This window comes from Orcinus orca, chromosome X (genome assembly GCF_937001465.1).
Source record: "Orcinus orca chromosome X, mOrcOrc1.1, whole genome shotgun sequence".
NCBI lineage: Eukaryota > Metazoa > Chordata > Mammalia > Artiodactyla > Delphinidae > Orcinus > Orcinus orca.
In genome coordinates, this window is record NC_064580.1 from 94,094,542 (window position 1) to 94,116,381 (window position 21,840).

The 21,840-nt window shown below is 48.6% G+C and overlaps 1 protein-coding gene across 2 annotated transcripts in view; it reads left to right on the forward strand.

The window, feature by feature from the left end:
- Window positions 1–1,122: 1,122 nt before the first annotated feature.
- FRMPD3 (FERM and PDZ domain containing 3) overlaps window positions 1,123–21,840 on the forward strand; it is an 84,179-nt gene continuing 63,461 nt past the window's right edge. For both annotated transcript variants that reach the window (XM_049704346.1, XM_049704348.1), the window contains exon 1: window positions 1,123–1,247. The gene's annotated coding sequence lies outside the window, so the exon portion shown is untranslated. The remainder of the gene's footprint in view (window positions 1,248–21,840) is intronic.

Consider the following 21,840-nt stretch of genomic DNA (forward strand, 5'->3'; position numbering starts at 1 on the left):
GGAATACAGTTTCTAAAACTGCTCTCTTTTTTATGATCAGAATACAAGGGCAGGAATTCGGTGTTATTTCATCATGTTGACCAGGAAGGAAGGAGTAAGAGATCTTTCCCATTTCACAGATCTCACTGCCATGGCAGGGTAGCTCCCAGAGAGAAGCCACGGGGCTCAGTCTCCCAACAAGGCTGCCTTCCACTCATCCTTTAAAGAGGAGTGGGTGGTGTGATCCCCGCCAGCGGTTCCCCAAGGTTCTGCGGTGGGTGTCTGAGGACACTGGTTACTTGCTCCTCTAGGGCCTCGGCACCCGCCACCTTTGACCCTTCTAGCATAACCCACACCTCACAGGCTCACTGCCTGTCTCTTGGATCACACCTGGGCCGAGACTACCTCCTAGACCTTTTTCTGTCTTCCACAAGGCCTGGCACGTAGTAGGTGAATTGTCTGAGGTAAAAAGGGATGACCGCTCCGTGGCACCAGGCACTGCAGTCAGGATCCTACCTCCCAGGGCCCCTACCCCACCTCCACCAGCAAACTGGCCTGGAGTTGCCACCTGTCCCTAGTCCTGGCAGGAAAATGGGGGAACAGGAGGTGGAGACCCGGGTATTCAAATAATTGCTTTGCAGTGGCACAGAGTGGCTTTTGAGGCAGGCAGCATTGAATTTGCGACCCTTCGGGTTTCCGATCTCTCCCCCACCACTCACTACCAGCTCCTGCATTTGGGTCTATTTCCTTTGCTCCCCTGAGCCTCGGTTTTATTTTCTGTACAATGGGGAGGGTGCTGAGGTGAGAAAATGGATGGAAAGCACAGTGCCCGGCGCTTAGTAAGTGCTCACCCAGTGGCAGCTGGATTATCCGCACGTCACTGTAGTTGGAGACCCCCTCGCCGGCTCCCCTGCGGGGGCCTGTCCAGGGTAAAGGGTGAGGGGGGAGCTTCTCCGCGGCGGATTGCGGGCGAGGGGCGGGCGAGAGGCAGCAGACGCTGTGTTTACCAGCTGCCTCGCTAGTTCACCACCTCAGCTCAGCCGCGGCTCTGGGGCCGAGCCAGTCGCCTCCTTCTTTAAGATTCTGGTCACAGCAGGGGCTGGGTTTCTAAGGCAGGCGTGATCTCTCTCTTCCTACAGACGCCGCTGCCGCTACCGTCGGCACTGGGCACAGCCCGGGGCAGCGCGAGGGGGAGACGGCCAGAGGGTGGCCAGAGGGTTCCCCGGGCAGGGCAGCCGCCCAGCCCCGGCCCGCAGGGGGCCTCGACAGTAAGTACCGCGCTCCGCGCAGCCGGGTTTGGGATCGCCTGGGAAAGGACCAGAAAGCGGGGCGCCCAAGCTGATGAGGCCGGGGTGTGTGGGGTTGGGGGGTCGGCAGCCGGGTGCTGGGGTCCTCGCCAGCCCCACACAGCGACTCCGGGCGGCGCTGGCATGGGTCCCTCGTCCCGGGTGCGCGCCCGCTGGGCTCCCGCAGTCGATGGACCGTGGACGGAGTTGGCGCGTCCGGAGCCGACATCCCTCCTCCCCACCATCCGCCAGCCCCCCACCGCCAGTCCCTAAGGAGCCGTTCGGGTTGACAGGCCACCCTCGTGCCCCATCGCGGCGCCACCCGCGAGGAGATTGGAAGACAAGATGCGCGGGGCCGAGGGTTTGGACGCCCGTGGAAAAGTGGCGGCGTGAGCGGAAAGTTTTCCTCTGGAAGTGGCGGTGGCGAGGGGGGAGGAGAGCTAGAAGCCGAGAGGCACACGCCGGCGGGGGCAGGGGCGACCCCTGGGGGACTCGAGCCCCGCCCTCCCCGCAGCATCCCTGTCCCAAAGCTCCGCACCCCCGCGGGAGCCCGACGTCAGAAGTGCGGGGGCTTCTAGGCGCAGCTTCCCCAGGGCCGGCGCACCCTGGCTGGCCTGCCCTCGCGTGGCCTCAGCGTTCACGAAGCATCTCGGCGCTGAGAAACAAGACCGCCCGCCCGACAAGGTGATGCATTATTTGTAGAAAGCTTGGCAGGTGGGAATATGCAGGCCCGTACCTGTCACTTTCTCTTCCTGAGCTGTGTAAAAATCTAGGGTGGGGGGGACGGTGGTGTCTGAGATCGCAAAGGTGAGTTTATCCAAAGTCACAGAGTCCCATTCTTAGAGAAGACCCAGATCTCCCTTATGCTTCCCACCCCCGCCCCCCAGATTCTCACCTGTACCAAGAGTCCTGATGATCATAATAGCTACTGTTACTGTGTGCCAAGCATCGTGCTGACCTCTTTAGGTAGTAATGAGAATTCGTGTACAGTCAGAACTGTAGCTGGCATTCACTCGGTGCTTTCTGTGTACCCGGCACAGTTGTAAGTGCTTTATGTGTGTTGAATCTTCACAACAACTCTGTGAGGTAGAACCCGATATTTTCCCCATTTTACAGATGAGGAGATTGAGGTGGTGGAAATTGAGGGGTGGACAAGCCCAAGGTCCCACAGCGGGTGAAAAGCAGAGCTGGGCTTCCCCCCCACCGTGTTCCACACCCCCACTTCTTACGTCTGCACCCCGACTGTTAACCACTAGAAATAGGGTGAGAATTTGACTTTAATGAAGTAATAACACAGGCTTTGTTTTCCCCACAGTGCAGCTTATTTATTCTGTAGATCTGAAGTCAGGGCCCAAGGTCCAAAGAGATTTGAACCAATTTTCAAATCATCCTCATTACATTCTGTGGAGAGAGGCAAACCAAGTGGACTGTAACAGGACAGCAGATCCTATTAGTACCTAAACATAACGATGATAATCGTGATTGCTAATAGCCTCTAGTGATTCAACACTTACTGTGCACATTTAATCTTCATGTAGGTACTTTGAAATAGGTACTATCATGAACCCCATTTTGTAGATGAGGGAACTGAGGCTCAAGAGGTTAAGTAACTTGCCACAGAGTTCGGATTCCAGCCCAGATCCTCTGCCTCCAAAGTCCAGATTAGATCTCACCTTTGGCAGATTTGTGCCAACTCCTTGAGCCATCTCGTCCTCCGCCAGTTGTCCAGAGCCCTGCACTGTTCCCTCCATTCCCCAGCCCCCTGTTTGCACTGAGGAAAGGATTGTGCAGCTTGGTGGAGAAAGGGCTTCCTAAAGAACATGGAGTGTTCTGCATGGATTTGGGTTTTGTCGTTGCACTAAGTGCTGTGCCTGTAACATCAATAAGTTGTTCTGCTTTATAAGTTTTATTAATTGGACAAGTGTCTGGTCTGCTGGCTTGGAGCTGTTAATCCAACATTATGGCTCTATCTGAGTACCACTGTTAGGAATTATTTTCTGAAACATTTTTAGAAACTTATTTGCAATGCTGAGCAAAGCCATCTTCCCACCTCCTGCAGAGGGAAAGGGGGCTTCTCTTTCGGCCAGGACTTCAGTAGCAGAGACTGCAGAAGACATTTGTGTAGAAGTATTGCTATTCCTATTGATTTTTGTCCCTCCTTCCCCCAGGATGGCCCCTGTGAACTGAACAGAATGTGGCCAGGTTCCGAGGGGCTCTTCCTGAGGCACGTCTGGCCCTGCAGTGGGGATGTTTGTAATTTCCCACCATTAGCCCTGACCCATTCACAGAGCTGGCTTCCACAGACCCTCTTCGGTGTGGACATAACAGCGTGTGAGCTTCGTGGCTTTGGTCTCCATTACTATGCCTGAACTTCAGTGTATCTGCTGGCGGTCCACCCCTCCTGCCTCCTCCCATGAGGTGGGGGTCTTCCACTTGTAGCTTTTGGGTGGTGCATAGGATGTGTGGCTGGTAATCCAGTGCTGGGCTGTGTCCCTGGTCGTCTCTGTGGCCTCTCCTGAGTTCAGCGCATCATGTCAGAAGGCTGCACAAAAGGAGCCACTGGGTAGCACTAGTCCTCTGCCCTCATTCCTGTGGCTAGAAATTACAGATTCACTTCAGTTTTGCCTGCATTTTTTTCATTTTTTTTTAACATCTTTATTGGGGTATAATTGCTTTACAATGGTGTGTTATAGAGAAAGTTGTTTTTTTTTTTTTTTTTTTGTGATACACGGGCCTCTCACTGTTGTGGCCTCTCCCGTTGTGGAGCACAGGCTCAGCGGCCATGGCTCACGGACCCAGCCGCTCCGCGGTATGTGGGATCTTCCCGGACCGGGGCACGAACCCGCGTCCCCTGCGTCGGCAGGCGGATTCTCAACCACTGCGCCACCAGGGAAGCCCCTGCATTTTTTCAATGACTTATTTTAATTACAGTGGCTTAAATACCTAGAGGTTTCCCTCTTTACTGAATCTTCTCCTTTCCTGGAATGCCCTTCTCTGCCTTGTCCATCTGCTGGGCTCCTGTTCACTTTCACCACTCAGCTTGGGGTGGTGCTGGGGTCTGGTGGGAGTCATGGGGAGGGGGCAATGGCCCTTCTCTTTACTCCCATAACATCTTCTGCTGACCCCTGTGGTTCCAGGTGACACATGATTTTTTATCTGTCTGTTGACATACCTGCCCCCACCTCAGACTGCAACCTCCCTGAGGGGAAAGACTGGCCCTAGTTTCTCTTCAGTGCCTGGCACTGTACCTGGCACATAGTAGATGCTCAGTACATTTTTGTTGTGTATATGAATGAATGCTATCTAAGAGCCGGTGGAGGGAGTCCCTGACTCACAGCAAGGGACTCTGCTATTATTCCCCTTACAAGAAGGCAGGTGGGAGCAGAGCTGGCATTATGCTGTAACAGAGAGTCCCAGTTCTGTGGATTTTAATCACTGAAAAAATACAAATACACCGTAATGCCAAAACCTGAATGCTTGGGGAAGGGCTTTTCTGGTTAGTAGCACGTTCTGGGTAACTGAGGGTTAGGTGAAAAAAAAGTAGGTATTTTTCTTTACCCTTTTTGGGTCTTTCTACAATGTCTGGGTCTGGTTTTCTAGTGAAAACCAGAATTAGTGAATTGAGTCTGGGGTCCATCATTGAATCTGTGTTGCCAAGTACGTAGCCTGTGGGTTCTTGGGATTCCCTAGGATTCTGTCTTCCCCAAGCCTGGTTGCAGAATATGGCGTAATCACCTTACCACCTTCACCCAAAGACAAGCCTACAAGCCCTTTGAGGTTTGCAGTTTTACTGCTACTCACATCCTCGAAACTGACAGGGGGACCCAACTAATAACATGAAAGAGGTGCGGAGTGTTTGGTGCTAGAAAATCAGCACCTGCTCTTGCCCTTCACTTTTATCCTTAGGCAGAGGGTTCACCAACCTTGCTTCCCCTTTTCTGATACCATAGGATCTTCCCTGTGCTTTAGGAAAGACCTTCTAATTCCTTCCTCCCTCTCAGCAGGAAGAGGCAATTAGGCAGAATAAAAGGTGTCTCGTTGCCCTGAGGCTGTAGTTTGCATCTCTGGACATCTCCAAACGGGGTGACATGAGTTTACCAGGCCTCTGCTCACGTAGCCTCTTTTGTTAAGTTGCTTCTTGGCCAGATTTCTGCCCTGTCCCCCCTCCCCCTGACTCAACGGACAGAGCTTGAAGCTGGTGCACAGGGCGGAAGTCGCGCCTTGCTCGGTTTGCTCCCTCACAAGAGGTTTGCCTGCTGCCTGCTAGGCATGGTGCCTGGGCTTCACATACCACTCGCATCATCTCAGGCAAGGAGGGGGCAGATGGGCCATCTAGGCAAAGCAGTGGGAAGGATGTGCCTTTCTCTGTCCAGCTACGACTAAGCTGGCTTGCCCCGAGGGGGCACTGGGGAGGGGACCTTATGCCCCAGCAGAGCCAGACATGAGAGAGGGAGCGAGGAGAAGGTTTACGTGCTCGCTGTCTCCCTGTGTCAGCTCCAGCCACTTGCTCCCCCAGTCCACCTCTCCCCAGCACCCCTTTCCCACTCGGGCTGTCCTCTTCGTGCCTCCAGCCCCGCCCCCGCCCCATCTGTCTCTGGGCCAGTTCTCCGTGCCCTCCCTCTCTACGGGCCCAAATCTGACCCCTCCTGTAATCCCCAGCTGCAGTCCTCCAGAAAGCCTTGGCCTGCTGCTTCTGGAAATCCGCAGAGAGTGGATAAGGGCGAAATAAATAACTTCCCAAGTCCCCGGCAACTCTGAGATTCTCCAGCTGTTTGACCAGAGTCAGGGGTTGGAGCCTCCCAGGCTGGCGGCCCGGCCCATCATCGCTGCCTGGCAGCCTCACAGAGAGGAGGGAGGTGGCACAGCCAGCCCACTGAGTAGGCCCTCGTTTGGCTTCAGGAGGCTTTGCCTGGAACCCTGTGCAGCCGGCGCCTGCCAAGCAGCCCCCAGAGGGCCGCTGTTTGAGCCCTGGGTCTTTGGCTGCGGGGGAAAGCTACTTGTTGGGATGTTCCCAGCAGCTCCTGTCCACACCTGCTCCCCCTATCTGGCCTCCAAACCTTGTTTACAGTTCAGCCCTGGGCAGACTAGAGGCTAGGATCTGAAAAGAGAGAAAGATCTGGGTGGCCAGGGACCCTCTGCCGGCTTAGTATTCTGTGCCAGAGCTCTGCAGCCCAGCCTGGCCTCGGAGAGATGTGCTCACTGAGGGGAAGAATTCAGGCCTACCGCTCCCTTCCCTGCCAACTCCACTTTTCCCATCATGACCATTCTCTCTCACCTTCTGGAATTCTCTCCCTTTCCCCTTTTCTCCTCTTGATCTCATTCTCTTTTGCAAGAAAATTACAGCCTCTGGTGGCTGGGGAATTGGCCCAAGCTGAGACGGTGTCCTGGGTCCTCTTCCTCAGGCTTTTTCGGATTTGCCCCTTGCTCGCCACATCCCCAGCTGTGAAATGGGGCGGGTGCCGTCCTGCTGTCAGTGTGGCAGAATAGCAGTGCCCTTCCCCAAAGAGCTTGATCGCCCGGAGTCCTATACCAGAAGGCTCTCATTACTGCGTGGCCCACTGCCGGAGCCTGAGGGCAGAGCTGGGGACAGCTCGAGGGCATTTTGAGAGCAGGCGAGGCACAGGACTGGGCCGCCAAAAAAAGCTAAGGCAAATGAGAGTCGGCGGGCACAGTTTCTCTGCCAGGCTTGCCTTCTCCAGGCCTGTCCTTTCTCCTTCACTGTCTCCAAGGCCCTCCTCTTGTCTCATTTCTGCGCTTCTGTCTGGGTTTCTCTGCTTCATCTCGCCTCTCCCCTCCCTCCTGGCTCTGTCTGGCCCCCTCTCCTGCTCAGCCGTCTTCCCTTCCTGTCCTCACCTCCCCCCTCTGGCTCGGTCAATCTCTGTCTCTGCCTACTTTAGAAATACTTGGTGTGGTACGTGGAGGGTGGAGGCGGGGTGCCCAGAGCCCCTTGGAGTGACATGACAACTCCTTCAAGCTCCCGTGAGTGTTTCGTTGCTCCAGTCCCCCTCACTGCCTCTGCCAGTGACAGGTGAGTGGGGTCTATAATGCAGGCACTAACTCCGCCACAGCTCAGTGTCAGCAGCTTCAGACCTGGTGACCCACGCTGCCATATAGCATGAGCCTCACATCTGTCACTGGGCTGGCAGCCCCAGCACGGAGGGTTTAAGAGCGTGTCTGGGCCTATTAGACAACACGTTTGAGTCTATTGGATGTGTAGCCCCTGGGGGGGGAGAAGTAGGGAGGGGAGGGGTCGGCTGTTAAGAGGGTCCTCTGCAGTATCCTCTCAGAAGCCTCATGGGGTCGGTCTTTTGTGAGGTGACTCCAGTCTCCCAGGTATTTGTGGAAGGACAAATGGCTTTGGTCTCTCTACCTGCTCCCTTGTGACCTGGTAGAACAGGTGACAGGTGCCTCCATTCCAGCCCTCAAGGGAAAAGCAACTGCTTGGACAACCAGAAAACGAATCCAGACGCCAGCAGGTTTTCCAGAAGATCCCTCTCCAGGCTCAGCTAAGGAGGAAGTTGCAGGGCCATGAAGACCTGGAGGGAAAGAAGGAGGCTCTCAGGAAGGGAAAAGACTATCTATCCAAAGTCATCCTGCCCACCCCCTGGGCCTCTGGCCATCCCGAAAGAGGAGTTGTTTGCTCTTTAAAGAAAGTAGCCGTTAGATTTCCCACCCTGGTACTCCTAAAAGGACTGGAGGCATTCTGGCTCCCACTTCTTCTTAGACTGTAGCCCTCCTGTACTCTTCCTTTTACTCCATTCTCTCCCTATTTTTGTCTTTGGGCAGAGATGTTGAAGGGTTTCTCCCGTGGACCAGACTCCCCAACTAGAAACCTATCTTTCACAGGCTGAGGCAGAACCAGTAGGCATTTGATAATGGTTTGCATGGAATGGCCAGAGGATTCTAATCCATATACCTCAAAATCACTCCTACCCGTGCATCCATCAAGCCATTTAGAAAATATGGGACTTCCCCAGTGGTCCCGTGGTTAAGACTCCATGCTTCCATTGCAGGGGGCATGGGTTCGATCCCTGGTCTGGGAAGTTCCACATGCCGTGCAGTACGGCCAAAAAAAAAAAAAAAATTGGAACTTCCCTGGCCGTCCAGTGGTTAAGACTCCACTCTTCCAATGTAGGGGGCGCGGGGGAACTAAGATTCCCACATGCTGTGTGGCACGGCCAAAAAATAAATAAATAAAAAAGAAAATATTTATTGTAGCACCTACTCTGTGCCAGGTACATACTAGGTGGCAGAGATACTCTGTTGAACAAAAGAGACATAGTCAATTCTCTTACAGGGTTTACAGCCAAATAATCACAGAAATGAATCTATAATTACAGGGCCTGGTGAGTCTCACGAAGGAAACAGATCGGGTTGCAGTGTTAGGAATATCAAGGGGCAGAGTTCTCAGGGAAGACCTCTGTGAGGAGGTGATATTTACATGGAGACCTGAAGGATGAAAGATGAGCCACGTGAAGAACGGGGAGAGAGCTTTCCAGGAAAAAGGAGTATGAAGTGAGAAGACCTCGAGGTAGCATAGAACTTGATGTGTTCAGAAACTGAAAGGAGGCCAGTGGGGCCAGATTGTCCTAGGCAAGAGTATGAGTAGCATAAGAGAAGTTTGGCAAGGAAGAGAGCACAACAGGGCCTCGTAGGCCACGGCAAAGGACTTTGGATTTTCTTCACTTGCAGTGGGAAATGTCTAAGGGTGTTAGGCAGGGGAGTGACGGGATCTGATTAGGGCTTTTGCAATATCTGTAGTGACCAGGCTTAAAAGGGGGCAGCAGTGGCTACAGAGGGAGACCAGGAAGGAGGCTACTGCAGCAATCCAGGGGAGAGATGATGGTGGCTTGAACTGGGTGACAGCTATGGAGATGGAGAGAGTTGCTCAGATTCTGAAAGAACAGCTGCAAGGACTTACTGAAGGGTTAGAGGTGGGGGGTGAGGGAAAGGGAGAGACAGAACTCAAGAATGACTCTGAGGTTTCTGGCTTGAGTCATTGAAGAGGTGATGGTGCTATGTACTAAGATGAGGAGGACTGAGGGAGACCTGGGCTTGAGGGGGAAAAAAAATCAAGAGTTCAGTTTTGGACATGTTAAGTTTGTGATTCCGGTGAGACACGGCAGCAGAGATGTCAGAGTAGATCATTGGAATGTAGGAGTTTGGGAGCTCACAGAAGAGGTGTGGGTAGAATTGGAAATTTGGGAGTTGTCTGCACATAGATAGATTGTATTTCAAGCTAGGGGACCGATGAGGTCACCTGGGAAAGAGAGTAGAGACAGAAGAGCAGGCCTGTGACCGAGTTGAGAAGAACCACAGTATCCAGTGATTAAGTGGAGGAGGAGAAACCCACAAAGGAGACTAAGAAAAAGTGGGCAGAAGGGTAATTGGGTGTCAGGAAGCAATCACAGAAGCCAAGGGAGGAGAGTGTCCCAAGAAGGAGGGAGTGGTCAACTGTGTCCAAAGCTGGTTAGAGGCTGAGTAAGCTGAGGGCTGAGAGATAACCATGGAGGCCGTTGGTGACCTTAACAAGAGTGACTCGGTGGAATTGAAAGATGTGGGAGCCAGATTAGAGTGGCTTGAGGACCAAGTGGGAGACGAAGACGTGGAGAAAATATGTGTAGAAAACTCTTGAGCAATTTTGCCATGAAGGGGGGCAGGAAGTGGGGCTGTGTAAGGGGATTGTGGAGTGGAGCCAGGTGGTTTCTGTTAGTTTTCTTACGGATGGATGGTTTCCATCAGTGTGCTAGCACGATTCTGGAGAGGTGAAGAGATTGATGACTTAGGGAAGAGAGTGAATGCCCAAAGGAGTAAAATCCTTGAGAAGTTAAGAGTACCCTCTATGGTACCAGAGCATAACTGAAGAGATCTGCCATTGATAGGAGAAAAGAAAGATCCTCCATTTTAGTAGAAGGGGAAAAAGCAAACACAGGGACAGGTGCAGACAGGGTGGTGTGTAGATTCGGTGGTGGTAAGATAAAGGAGCTCTCATTTGATGGCTTCTGTTTTCTCAGTAACATATGGAATAAGGTCATCAGCTGAGACTTGTTGGGACAAATGGGGAGGTGGGGAAGGAAGATCTAGGAGAGAGGAGGAGCTATGAAAGAGTCATCTGAGAGAGTGAGAAAATAGTGGCCAGATAGCATTGAGAGCCCATACCAGGTTTGAGACCATGGGTACAAAGTGAAAGCTATCTACGCAAGTGTGTGGTTTTTCTCCAGCTGCCTTTAGCTACTTGGATACAGGCATGGATAATGCATATGGTTGAGTTTATTGAGGAGTGGAGTTTGCAAGGGAAGAATAGCAGAGGAAGAGGAAGTAAGGAAGTTGAAGGTGTTTGCAGAAGAATGATGTGAACATGAAGGGAAGTGACAATAAGAAGGAGAGCAGAAAGTGAATAACTAGGGGCAAGTGCTTAGGGAGGCCTCTCTGAGGAGATGACATTTAAGCTGAGACCTGAAGGGTGAATGAAGTGTTGGCTCTGCAAAGAATGGAGGAACAGATTTCCAAGGAAGGGAATAACAAGTGAATAAGTGATCTCGATTAGTCCTGCAGTGGGAGTCCCTGCAGAGGTACACTGGCAGGATAGATGGGGAATACAGAGTGGGATGTTGGCAAGGGAGATTGGGGAGGTGGTCGAGTATCTAATGACGACCCCAAATCTAGGTGTAATGATGGAGCGAGTGACTGAGTGAAGGTAGAGGAAGCAGTTTTTGGAGGCCTCTTCATCACCCTGTGGATGTTGAATTCACCAATGGTGGTATCAAGAGTTGGAGTGGGCACACCCATTAGGGTGGCTATTATCAAAAAAATGTTTAATATTAAAAAGATAGAAAGTAAGAAGTATGTCAGGGATGTGAAGAAATTGGAATCCTTGTGCATTTCTGTTCAGAACGTAAAATGGGGGACTTCCCTGGTGACGCAGTGGTTAAGAATCCGCCTGCCAATGCAGGGGACACGGGTTCAAGCCCTGGTCCGGGAAGATCCCACATGCAACTAAGCCCATGCGCCACAACCACTAAGCCCTCGCGCCACAACTGCTGAGCCCTCGTGCCTAGAGCCCATGCTCCACAACAAGAGAAGCCACTGCAATGAGAAGCCCGCGCACATCAACAAAGAGTAGCCCCCGCTCACCACAACTAGAGAAAGCTCGCATGCAGCAAAGACCCAACGCAGCCAAAAATAAATAAATAAACAAATAAATACATTTATTACAGAATGTAAGTGGTACAGTCACTGTAGAAAACAGTATGTCAATTCCTCAAAAAATTAAACATAGAATTACCATATGATCCAACAATTTCCCTTCTGGGTATATACCCAAAAGAAGCGAAAGCAGGGACTCATATTTGTACACCCATGTTCACAGCAGCATTATTCACAATAGCCGAAAGTTGGAAACAACCCGTGTCCATTGACAGATGACTAAAATGTGGTACACATATACAATGGAATATTACTCGAACTTAAAAGGGAAGGGAATTCTGATTCATGCTACAACATGCATGAACGTTGATGACACTAGCCTAAGTGAAATCAGCCAGTTAGGAAAGGACTAACGTTGTATGGTTCCACTTATACGAGGTTCCTAGAGTAGTCAAATTCATGGAGCCAGAAAGATAGAATGGTGGTTGCCAGCGACAGTGGGGAGAGTGGAATTGGGCATCAGTGTTTGATGGATACAGAATTTCAGTTTGGGAGGATGACAGAGTTCCAGAGACAGATGGTGGTGATGGTTGCACAGCAATATGAATGTACTTGATGCCACTTAACTGTGTCCTTAAAAAATGATGAAAATGGTAAATTTTATGTTGTGTACATTTTCCCACAATGAAATAAAAAGTTAGGGGATTCCCTGGCGGTCCAGTGGTTAGGACTCGGCGCTTTCAGTGCTGCGGGTGCAGGTTCGATCCCTGGTCAGGGAACTAAGATCCTGCTAGCGGCACAGTGTGGCCAGAAATAAAATAAAATAAAAAGAGCAGAGGGGAAGATCCCATGTGACTAGGAACTGAAGTCCTCAGTGAGTTGTGGGGACCACCCAGGATATCATAGACAGCAGTGGGGAGGGAGATAGAGTGGTAGAGGTGGGCGGCAGGCATGTTCCTCAAGGGAGCAGGATTTTTGGCAGAGGAAGGAGGAATGGCACTGGCAAGCAAGGAGGCACCTGCACCTACCTCCGCCCGCCACAGGCCCTGAAGGTCTTGAGATTTGAGAGGGAAAATAATCCAGCTTCTGCTTGAGAGGGCTGGCGGGCAAATGATGTCCTCAAGGAATAGACCAGGCTTCCATTGAGAAAGAAGGTGAAAGTGCACTTTCGGAGAGTAAATGAAAGATATAGTGGGGGTTGCTGTTGACCAAGAGTTCCTGAGGGCACAGCGGAAGGGTTTGAAGAGAAGAGAAGTGTGGCATTAGGGGATGAACAGACTCCTACGGGGATGAGAATCCTTGGGTTCTGAGGGATGACCAGAGTTGAGTGGACTTCTCTTTGGTGTTGACCGAAGTTAACAGGCATGTGAGGCCCGCTGGGCTGAGTCTCCCGTATGGGAAGGTGGACTCATAGGCAGGTAGGAAGTCAGTTCTGTGGCTGGAGTCTCTGATATGCCCCTTCTACTGTGGTGGCTTCAAGGCAGGCTGCTCTGACAGAGAGCACTGGCGTGGCCCTCCGTTCACTGGCAGAGGAGCGGTCTGCTGACTCTCCCCCCGCGTCTACTCATTGCCTTCTACTTAGCCCACGGGTTCTTGGCCAAAATCATGTGGGAAAATTGGCTCTGGATTTGGATGGACCTGGGGTGACATTGTAGCTCCACCACAGTGTATACAGCTGGGTGTTCCAGAGCAAGTTTAACTTAATCTCTCTTCACAAATTCTCAGTTTCCGCATCTGTAAAATGGCGATAATATCTCCTACTTGGAGGGTTGTCGCGAGGCTGGATCGAGGCAGTATATGCACCGTACCTGGCACATTGCGAGTCCTCAGTGAATGGCAGCTGTTGTTTTCAGTACCGTGCTCTCTCAGCATCTGCCTCAACTTACTCCCAGATGTTGTGTGTCCTCAGGCTGTTCTTTTGATGACCAAACTCTTCAGTAAGGCTAAACGGTGCGCCATCTCTCCAGCTCTGTCTCTCCTTTTCCCTAATGCAACCTTACTTTTCTTATTTCATATACTTTTAGAGCCCTCCCTGTTCTTTCCTTTTCTGATTCAGGCAATCAGTTCTTTGTTTGCATGGCTTTATGTATTCTTTCTCCAAGAAAGCATTTGTGTTTTCTTTTTTCTTTAAATTTAATTTAATTTAATTTAATATACAGCAGGTACTTATTAGTTATCTATTTTATACATACAAGTGTATATATGTCAATCCCAATCTCCCAATTCATCCCACCACCACCACCACCCCCGCTTTCTCCCCTTGGTGTCCATACATTTGTTCTCTACATCTGTGTCTCTATTTCTGCCTTGCAAACCAGTTCATCTGTACCATTTTTCTAGATTCCACATGTATGTGTTAATATATGATATTTGTTTTTCTCTTTCTGACTTACTTCACTCTGTATGACAGTCTCTAGGTCCATCCACGTCTCTACAAATGACCCAATTTCGTTCCTTTTTATGGCTGAGTAATATTGTACTGTATATATGTACCACATCTTCTTTATCCATTCTTCTGTCAATGGGCATTTAGGTTGTTTCCATGACCTGGCTATTGTAAATGGTGCTGCAATGAACATTGGGGTGCATGTGTCTTTTTGAATTATGGTTTTCTCTGGGTATATGCCCAGTAGTGGGATTGCTGGGTCATATGGTAGTTCTGTGTTTGGTTTTTTAAGGAACCTCCATACTGTTCTCCATAGTGGCTGTATCAATTTACATTCCCACCAACAGTGCAAGAGGGTTCCCTTTTCTCCATACCCCCTCCAGCATTTGTTGTTTGTAGATTTTCTGATGATGCCCATTCTAACTGGTGTGAGATGATACCTCTTGTAGTTTTGATTTACATTTCTCTAATAATTAGTGATGTTGAGCAGCTTTTCATGTGCTTCTTGGCCATCTGTGTGTCTTCTTTGGAGAAATGTCTATTTAGGTCTTCTGCCCATTTTTTGATTGGGTTGTTTGTTTTTTAAATATGGAGCTGCATGAGCTGTTTATATATTTTGGAGATTTATCTTTTGTCCGTTGATTCTTTGCAAATATTTTCTCCCATTCTGAGGGTTGTCTTTGCGTCTTGTTTATAATTTCCTTTGCTGTGCAAAAGCTTTGAAGTTTCATTAGGTCCCATTTGTTTATTTTTGTTTTTCTTTCCCTTACTCTAGGAGGTGGGTCAAAAAGGATCTTGCTGTGATTTATGTCATAGAGTGTTCTGCCTATGTTTTCCTCTAAGACTTTTATAGTGCCCGGTCTTACATTTAGGTCTCTAATCGATTTTGAGTTTATTTTTGTATATGGTGTTAAGGAGCGTTCCAATTTCATTCTTTTACATGTAGCTGTCCAGTCTCCCAGCACCACTTATTGAAGAGACTGTCTTTTCTCCATTGTATATCCTTGCCTCCTTTGTCATAGATTAGTTGACCATAGGCGTGTGGGTTTATCTCTGGGCTTTCTATCCTGTCCCATTAATCTATATTTCTGTTTTTGTGCCAGTACAATATTGTCTTGATTACTGTAGCTTTGTAGTATAGTCTGAAGTGAGAGAGACTGATTCCTTCAGCTCCTTTGATTTCCCTCAAGATTGCTTTGGCTATTCAGGGTCTTTTGTGTCTCCACACAAATTTTAAGAATTTTGTTCTAGTTCTATAAAAAATGCCGTTGGTAATTTGATAGAGATTGCAATGAATCTGTAGATTGCTTTGGGTAGTATAGTCATTTTCACAATATTGATTCTTCCAATCCAAGAACATGGTTTATCTCTCCATCTGTTTGTGTCATCTTTGATTTCTTTCATCAGTGTCTTATAGTTTTCTGAGTACAGGTCTTTTACCTCCTTAGGTAGGTTTATTCCTAGGTATTTTATTCTTTTTGTTGCAATGGTGAATGGGATTGTTTCCTTAATTTCTCTTTCTGATTTTTCGTTGTTAGTGTATAGGAATGCAAGAGATTTCTGTGCATTAATTTTGTATCCTTCAACTTTACCAAATTCATTGATTAGCTCTAATAGTTTTCTGGTGGCATCTTTAGGATTCTCTATGTATAGTATCATGTCATCTGCCAACAGTGACAGTTTTACTTCGTCTTTTCCAATTTGGAGTCCTTTTATTTCTTTTTCTTCTCTGGTTGCCGTGGCTAAGACTTCCAAAACTATGTTGAATAATAGTGGCAAGAGTGGACATCCTTGTCTTGTTCCTGAGCTTAGAGGAAATGCTTTCAGTTTATCACCATTGAGAACGATGTTTGCTGTGGGTTTGTCATATATGGGCTTTATTATGTTGAGGGAGGTTCCCTCTGTGCCCACTTTCTGAAGAGTTTTTATCATAAATGGGTGTTGAATTTGGTCAAAAGGTTTTTCTGCATCTATTGAGATGATCATATGGTTTTTATTCTTCAGTTTGTTAATATGTTGTATCACATTGATTGATTTGTGTATATTGAAGAATCCTTGCATCCCTGGGATCAATCCCACTTGATCATGGTGTATGATCCTTTTAATGTGCTGTTGGATTCTGTTTGCTGGTATTTTGCTGAGGATTGTTGCATCTATGTTAATCAGTGATATTGGTCTGTAATTTTCTTTTTTTGTAGTATCTTTGTCTGGTTTTGGTATCAGGGTGACAGTGGCCTCGTAGAATGAGTTTGGGAGTATTCCTTCCTCTGCAATTTTTTGGAAGAGTTTGAGAAGGATGGGTGTTAGCTCTTCTCTAAATGTTTGATAGAATTCACCTGTGAAGCCATCTGGTCCTGGACTTTTGTTTGTTGGAAGATTTTTAAGCACAGTTTCAATTTCATTACTTTTTATTGGTCTGTTCATATTTTCTATTTCTTCCTGGTTCAGTCTTGGAAGGTTATACCTTTCTAAGAATTTGTCCATTTCTTCCAGGTTGTCCGTTTTATTGGCATAGAGTTGCTTGTAGTAGTCTCTTAGGATGCTTTGTATTTCTGCAGTGTCCATTGTAACTTCTCCTTTTTCATTTCTAATTTTATTGATTTGAGTCCTCTCCCTCTTTTTCTTGATGAATCTGGCTAAAGGTTTATCAATTTTGTTTATCTTCTCAAAGGCCCCTCTTTTAGTTTTATTGATCTTTGCTATTGTTTTCTGTTTCTATTTCATTTATTTCTGCTCTGATCTTTATGATTTCTTTCCTTCTGCTATGGGTTTTGTTTGTTCTTCTTTCTCTTGTTCCTTTAGGTGTAAGGTTAGATTATTTGAGTTGTTTCTTGTTTCCTGAGGTGGGATTGTATTGCTAGAAACTTCCCTCTTAGAACTGGTTTTGCTGCATCCCATAGGTTTTGGGTCATCGTGGTTTCATTGTCATTTGCTTCTAGGTGTTTTTTGATTTCCTCTTTGATTTCCTCAGTGATCTCTTGGTTATGTAGTAATGTATTGTTTAGCCTCCATGTGTTTGTGTTTTTTATGTTTTTGTTTTCCCTGTAATTGATTTATAATCTCATAGAATTGTGGTCAGAAAAGATGCTTGATATGATTTCAATTTTCTTAAAATTACCGAGGCTTGATTTGTGACCCAGATGTGATCTATCCTGGAGAATGTTCCATGTGCATGTGAGAAGAAAGTGTAATCTGCTGTTTTCGGATGGAATGTCCTATAAATATCAATTAAATCTATGTGGTCTATTGTGTCATTTAACGCTTGTGTTTCCTTATTAATTTTCTGTCTGGATGATCTTTGCATTGGTGTAAGTGAGGTGTTAAAGTCCCCCACTATTATTGTGTTACTGTAGATTTACTCTTTTATAGCTGTTAGTTTTGCCTTATGTATTGAGGTGCTCCTATGTTGGGTGCATATATATTTATAAATGTTATATCTTCTTCTTCTTGGATTGATCCCTTGATCATTATGTAGTGTCCTTCTTTGTCTCTTGTAACGTTCTTTATTTTAAAGTCTATTTTATCTGATATGAGGATTGCTACTCCAGCTTTCTTTTGATTTCCATTTGCATGGCATATCTTTTTCCATCCCCTCACTTTCAGTCTGTATGTGTCCCTAGGTCTGAAGTGGGTCTCTTGTAGACAGCATATATATGGGTCTTGTTTTTGTATCCATTCAGCCAGTCTGTGTCTTTTGGTTGGAGCATTTAATCCTTTCACATTTAAGGTAATTATTGATATGTATGTCCCTAGTACTATTTTCTTAATTGTTTTGGGTTTGTTTTTGTAAGTCCTTTTCTTCTCTTGTGTTTCCCACTTAGAGAAGTTCCTTTAGCATTTGTTGTAGAGCTGGTTTGGCGGTGCTGAATTGTCTTAGCTTTTGCTTGTCTGTGAAGCTTTTGATTTCTCCATTGAATCTGCATGAGGTCCTTGCCGGGTAGAGTAATCTTGGTTGTAGGTTTTTCTCCTTCATCACTTTAAGTATGTCCTGCCACTCCCTTCTGGCTTGCAGAGTTTCTGCTGAAAGATCAGGTGTTAACCTTATGGGGATTCCCTTGTGTGTTATTTGTCGTTTTTCCATTGCTGCTTTTCATAATTTTTCTTTGCCTTTAATTTTTGTCAGTTTGATTATTATGTGTCTTGGTGTGTTTCTCCTTGGGTTTATCCTGCCTGGGGCTCTCTGCGCTTCCTGGACTTGGGTGGCTATTTCCTTTCCCATGTTAGGGAAGTTTTCGACTATAATCTCTTGAAATATTTTCTCTGGTCCTTTCTCTCTCTCTTCACCTTCTGGGACCCCTATAATGCAAATATTGTTGCGTTTAATGTTGTCCCAGAGGTTTCTTAGGCTGTCTTCATTTCTTTTCATTCTTTTTTCTTTACTCAGTTCTGCAGCAGTGAATTCCAGCATTCTGTCTTCCAGGTCACTTATCCGTTCTTGTGCCTCAGTTATTCTGCTATTGATTCCTTCTAGTGTAGTTTTCATTTCAGTTATTGTATTGCTCATCTCTGTTTGTTCTTTAATTCTTCTAGGTCTTTGTTAAACATTTCTTGCATTTTCTCGATCTTTGCCTCCATTCTTTTTCCGAGGTCCTCGCTCATCTTCACTATCATTATTGTGAACTCTTCTTCTGGAAGGTTGCCTATCTCCACTTCATTTAGTTGTTTTTCTGAGGTTTTATCTTGTTCCTTCATCTGCTACATAGTCCTCTGCCTTTTCATTTTGTCTATCATCCTGTGAATGTGGTTTTCGTTCCACAGGCTGCAGGATTGTAGTTCTTTTTGCTTCTGCTGTCTACCCTCCCAGGATTTGTGTTTTAATTTCAGTGCTGTAATCCAACAGAATGAAAGCACCTCATCCTTCCCACGTAACTGTGGCCCTCTCATCGTCTGAGAATAGCATTGTAAAGTGTGGTCCATGAACAAGCAGCCTGGGCACCACCCTGGAATTTGCTAGAAAATTAGACCTAACTCCAGACCTACTGTATCAGAATTACTGTAGCAATACCCCCAGGTGGTGCATATACACACTCAAGGCTGAGCTGCACTGCTAGAGTAAGGATCCCATTGAGGGCTCTTTTAGCAGAAGAAGGGTTAGTGTTCAAGGTCCTAGTAAGGCGACACCCAGAGAAGCTCCTTCACAGTCCCAGGGAAGGAGCTCCCATCCCTGCCACAAGGAGAAGATGGCATCTCCTGGGGTCCCAGCTGCCATGCAGGATCTCTGGAGCTTCCAGGAGAATCAGACTCCTGTGACTGGAATCAGAGAGCTAATTGTCCTCATGTGGCTCCATTGCCTGCCAGTTGCAAGGGGAGTGACAAGACTCCCCAAGGAGCTAACCAAATGTAAAGGAAAAGGAGCCAAAGGCAAGGAGGGATGAGGAACTAAAAGCTGATGCCTGGGAGTTTAGCTGTTAGAAATGTAACAGCTTCCTGCCGAAAAGTGCAGGGGAGAGAGCAGCAGCTGAGAATCAATCCATCTTCTTCTCAGTTCACCTGTCCTTCAGCCACATCCTGCCTAGCAACAGTTGTCAGCATGAGCTCCAGCCACCAGTCCCTCTTTGGACAGTGATGGGGAGATGAATTTAGCCCCGAGAAGGACTGGAGTCAGGGTGTCCACAGGGAGGCAGGTCGTCTAATCGTTGGGACAGTTCCCTGGAAAACGAGGGGGCAGAGCATATCATGGGGCTGCCACTTAGAGGCAAGGAGTTGATGGGGGAAGGGCCTGGATTGTAGGAAGCAGGTGAAGTTTATCTTCAGCTCCCGTCCTCTGCCCCTCCAGTCACGCTGAATGATGCTACCAGTAACATTGCCACCTCTACATCTACGTGATACATTAAGCCTTCCAAAGTGTTTCTGTAACCATGATGTCATTTCATTCTCCCAATGACACTGAGTGACTGGGATCAGAGACAGATGAATTAAGATGTGGGCTGGCCGTCCAGACTCAGCCAGGATGTGGAGAGCTTTGGCTGCAGGGTTGGGCCAACCCTGCGATGGAGACTGAATAGCCAGAGGGTCCAGGACCCTGAGTGGGTGTGGGTGTGGGTGCTGGGATTGTGGGCCCTGTGCAAGAAATTTGGCTCTAGCCGAGGCCCTCATTGGCCTCCACCTTGGAGTCTGGGCTGGAGGAGGATCAGAGACCTAGCCTATTTGGCAGGACAGTTAGCGAGTGTGAGGCCATAATGGATGTGAAAGCACCATTTTTCTGATGAGGTAATGGGTGTAAAAATGAAAAAAACACATGGCTATAAGGTGTTGTTATCATTTGGCAGAAGATAAAAGACTAGACCTTTACCCGGGTCACTGACTAGAGAGGGCAAGCCTGGCGCAGGGTGAAGGGACACCTCTGGGGGCCTTGGGTAGGAAAGGGACAGATTGAAGGCACTGCGTGCTTTGGGGCAAACAGAAGAAAATAGCAGATCCCAGAAACAAAGCTGGGCAGAGGGTGGGGAGAGAGGACCATAAGCTTTGGCTGCTTCATAGTTTTGTTCAGGGTTGCCCTGTTCGAAGGGACCAGAAGGCAGAAGCCAAGCATCTTTCAAAGTGCGTATTTCCCCCAGGATGGCAGTCATGTGACCCGTGGACAGCTGAGCTCCCATCATCCGTCACCGCTTGACTTCAGTGTCACTCCCAAGTCTCTAGGCACTCAGCAAATTTCAGAGGGACTGAGCCGCAGACACTGAAAGATGCAGACCCCATGAGGGCAGGGACAGCTTCCATTTGCATTGCAAAATGGCCTTCTGGTCAGTTAAAGGAGGTATTTCTTCCCTGACCACAGAAGCTGGGAAGGCCCAGACAGTGTGAAAACATGGCTGCTTGCAGAACTGGGGGAGGATCCAATTAGGGACAGGTAGTCCAGCTCTGTTAGGGACAAGCCGGGGACAAATGTGCTCCAGTCGCACCTGGAGACATGCCTGTGACTGTGGGAGAAATAGCCGGGTCCCTTGTGGGGAGATGGGGGCCACCCACAGACAGAGCTTAGCCTCTTGTCACTCTTCCCATCACTGCCCTTTCCTGGCCATCCAGCACGGTTCCCGTCTCCTCTTGGGAGCCCTCTCTGGTCCTCCACCCCCTTCTCTGAACACACAATTTGGGCCTTAATCGTGGACTTCATATACTATTCTCAGTTACCACTCTAATTCTCTTGTTCAGTGTACACTTGTCTCTCTGACCTGCCCCCTCTCCCCCCGCGCCCCCTGCTAGACTGGAAGATCTTTTTTTGTGTGTGTGTGGTACGCAGGCCTCTCACTGTTGTGGCCTCTCTGGTTGCGGAGCACAGGCTCCGGACGTGCAGGCTCAGCGGCCATGGCTCACGGGCCCAGCCGCTCCGCGGCATGTGGGATCTTCCTAGAGCGGGACACGAACCCGCGTCCCCTGCATCGGCAGGCGGACTCTCAACCACTGCACCAACAGGGAAGCCCTAGACTGGAAGATCTTTGAAGGCAGAGATCTGTAACTTCTTGGGCCCCCCAAAGCTCCAGCTGTGTGAGTAGGCCCTCGATAAATACCTGTTGATGGAGTAACATAGTCAAAACAGGAAAGCAGAACACTTGGGTCACAAAAGGCTCTTAGCTTGTTGGGTCCCCTGGCACCAGGAGTGTCTGTTTTCACGAGGATTGGTGGTGCCTCAAGGCCCAATGGAGACTGGCGTGTCATCAGCTTTGGAAAAAGAAAAAGGCAGCAAAACCGAGGCTGCAGTGGCCCAGGGGCCCTGCATGCAGGACAGGGTAGCAAGCACTCCCACGGGTGCCTGGATCTTCCTTGCAGTGTCCCTGCTCCCCATGCCCCAGGATGTGCAGCCCGACAGGCTCTCATCGTCCAGATTGCCCTGGCTGGTGCCCTTGGCGGAAATGAGCTGGTGTCATCCCAAGAATAGGCCCCTTTAGTGCCACTGAGTTGAGGTCGGATGACAGGAGGCAAAGGGCTCGTTTGGGAAGCAGCTGTAGGGGTGAGGCAAGATGGCGGCTACAGGAAGATGTTCTCTGGCTCCCTTCGAGGCCAAGTGCCTGCCTGCCTGCTACCAGGAGCAGAAATGAGAGAGGTGCC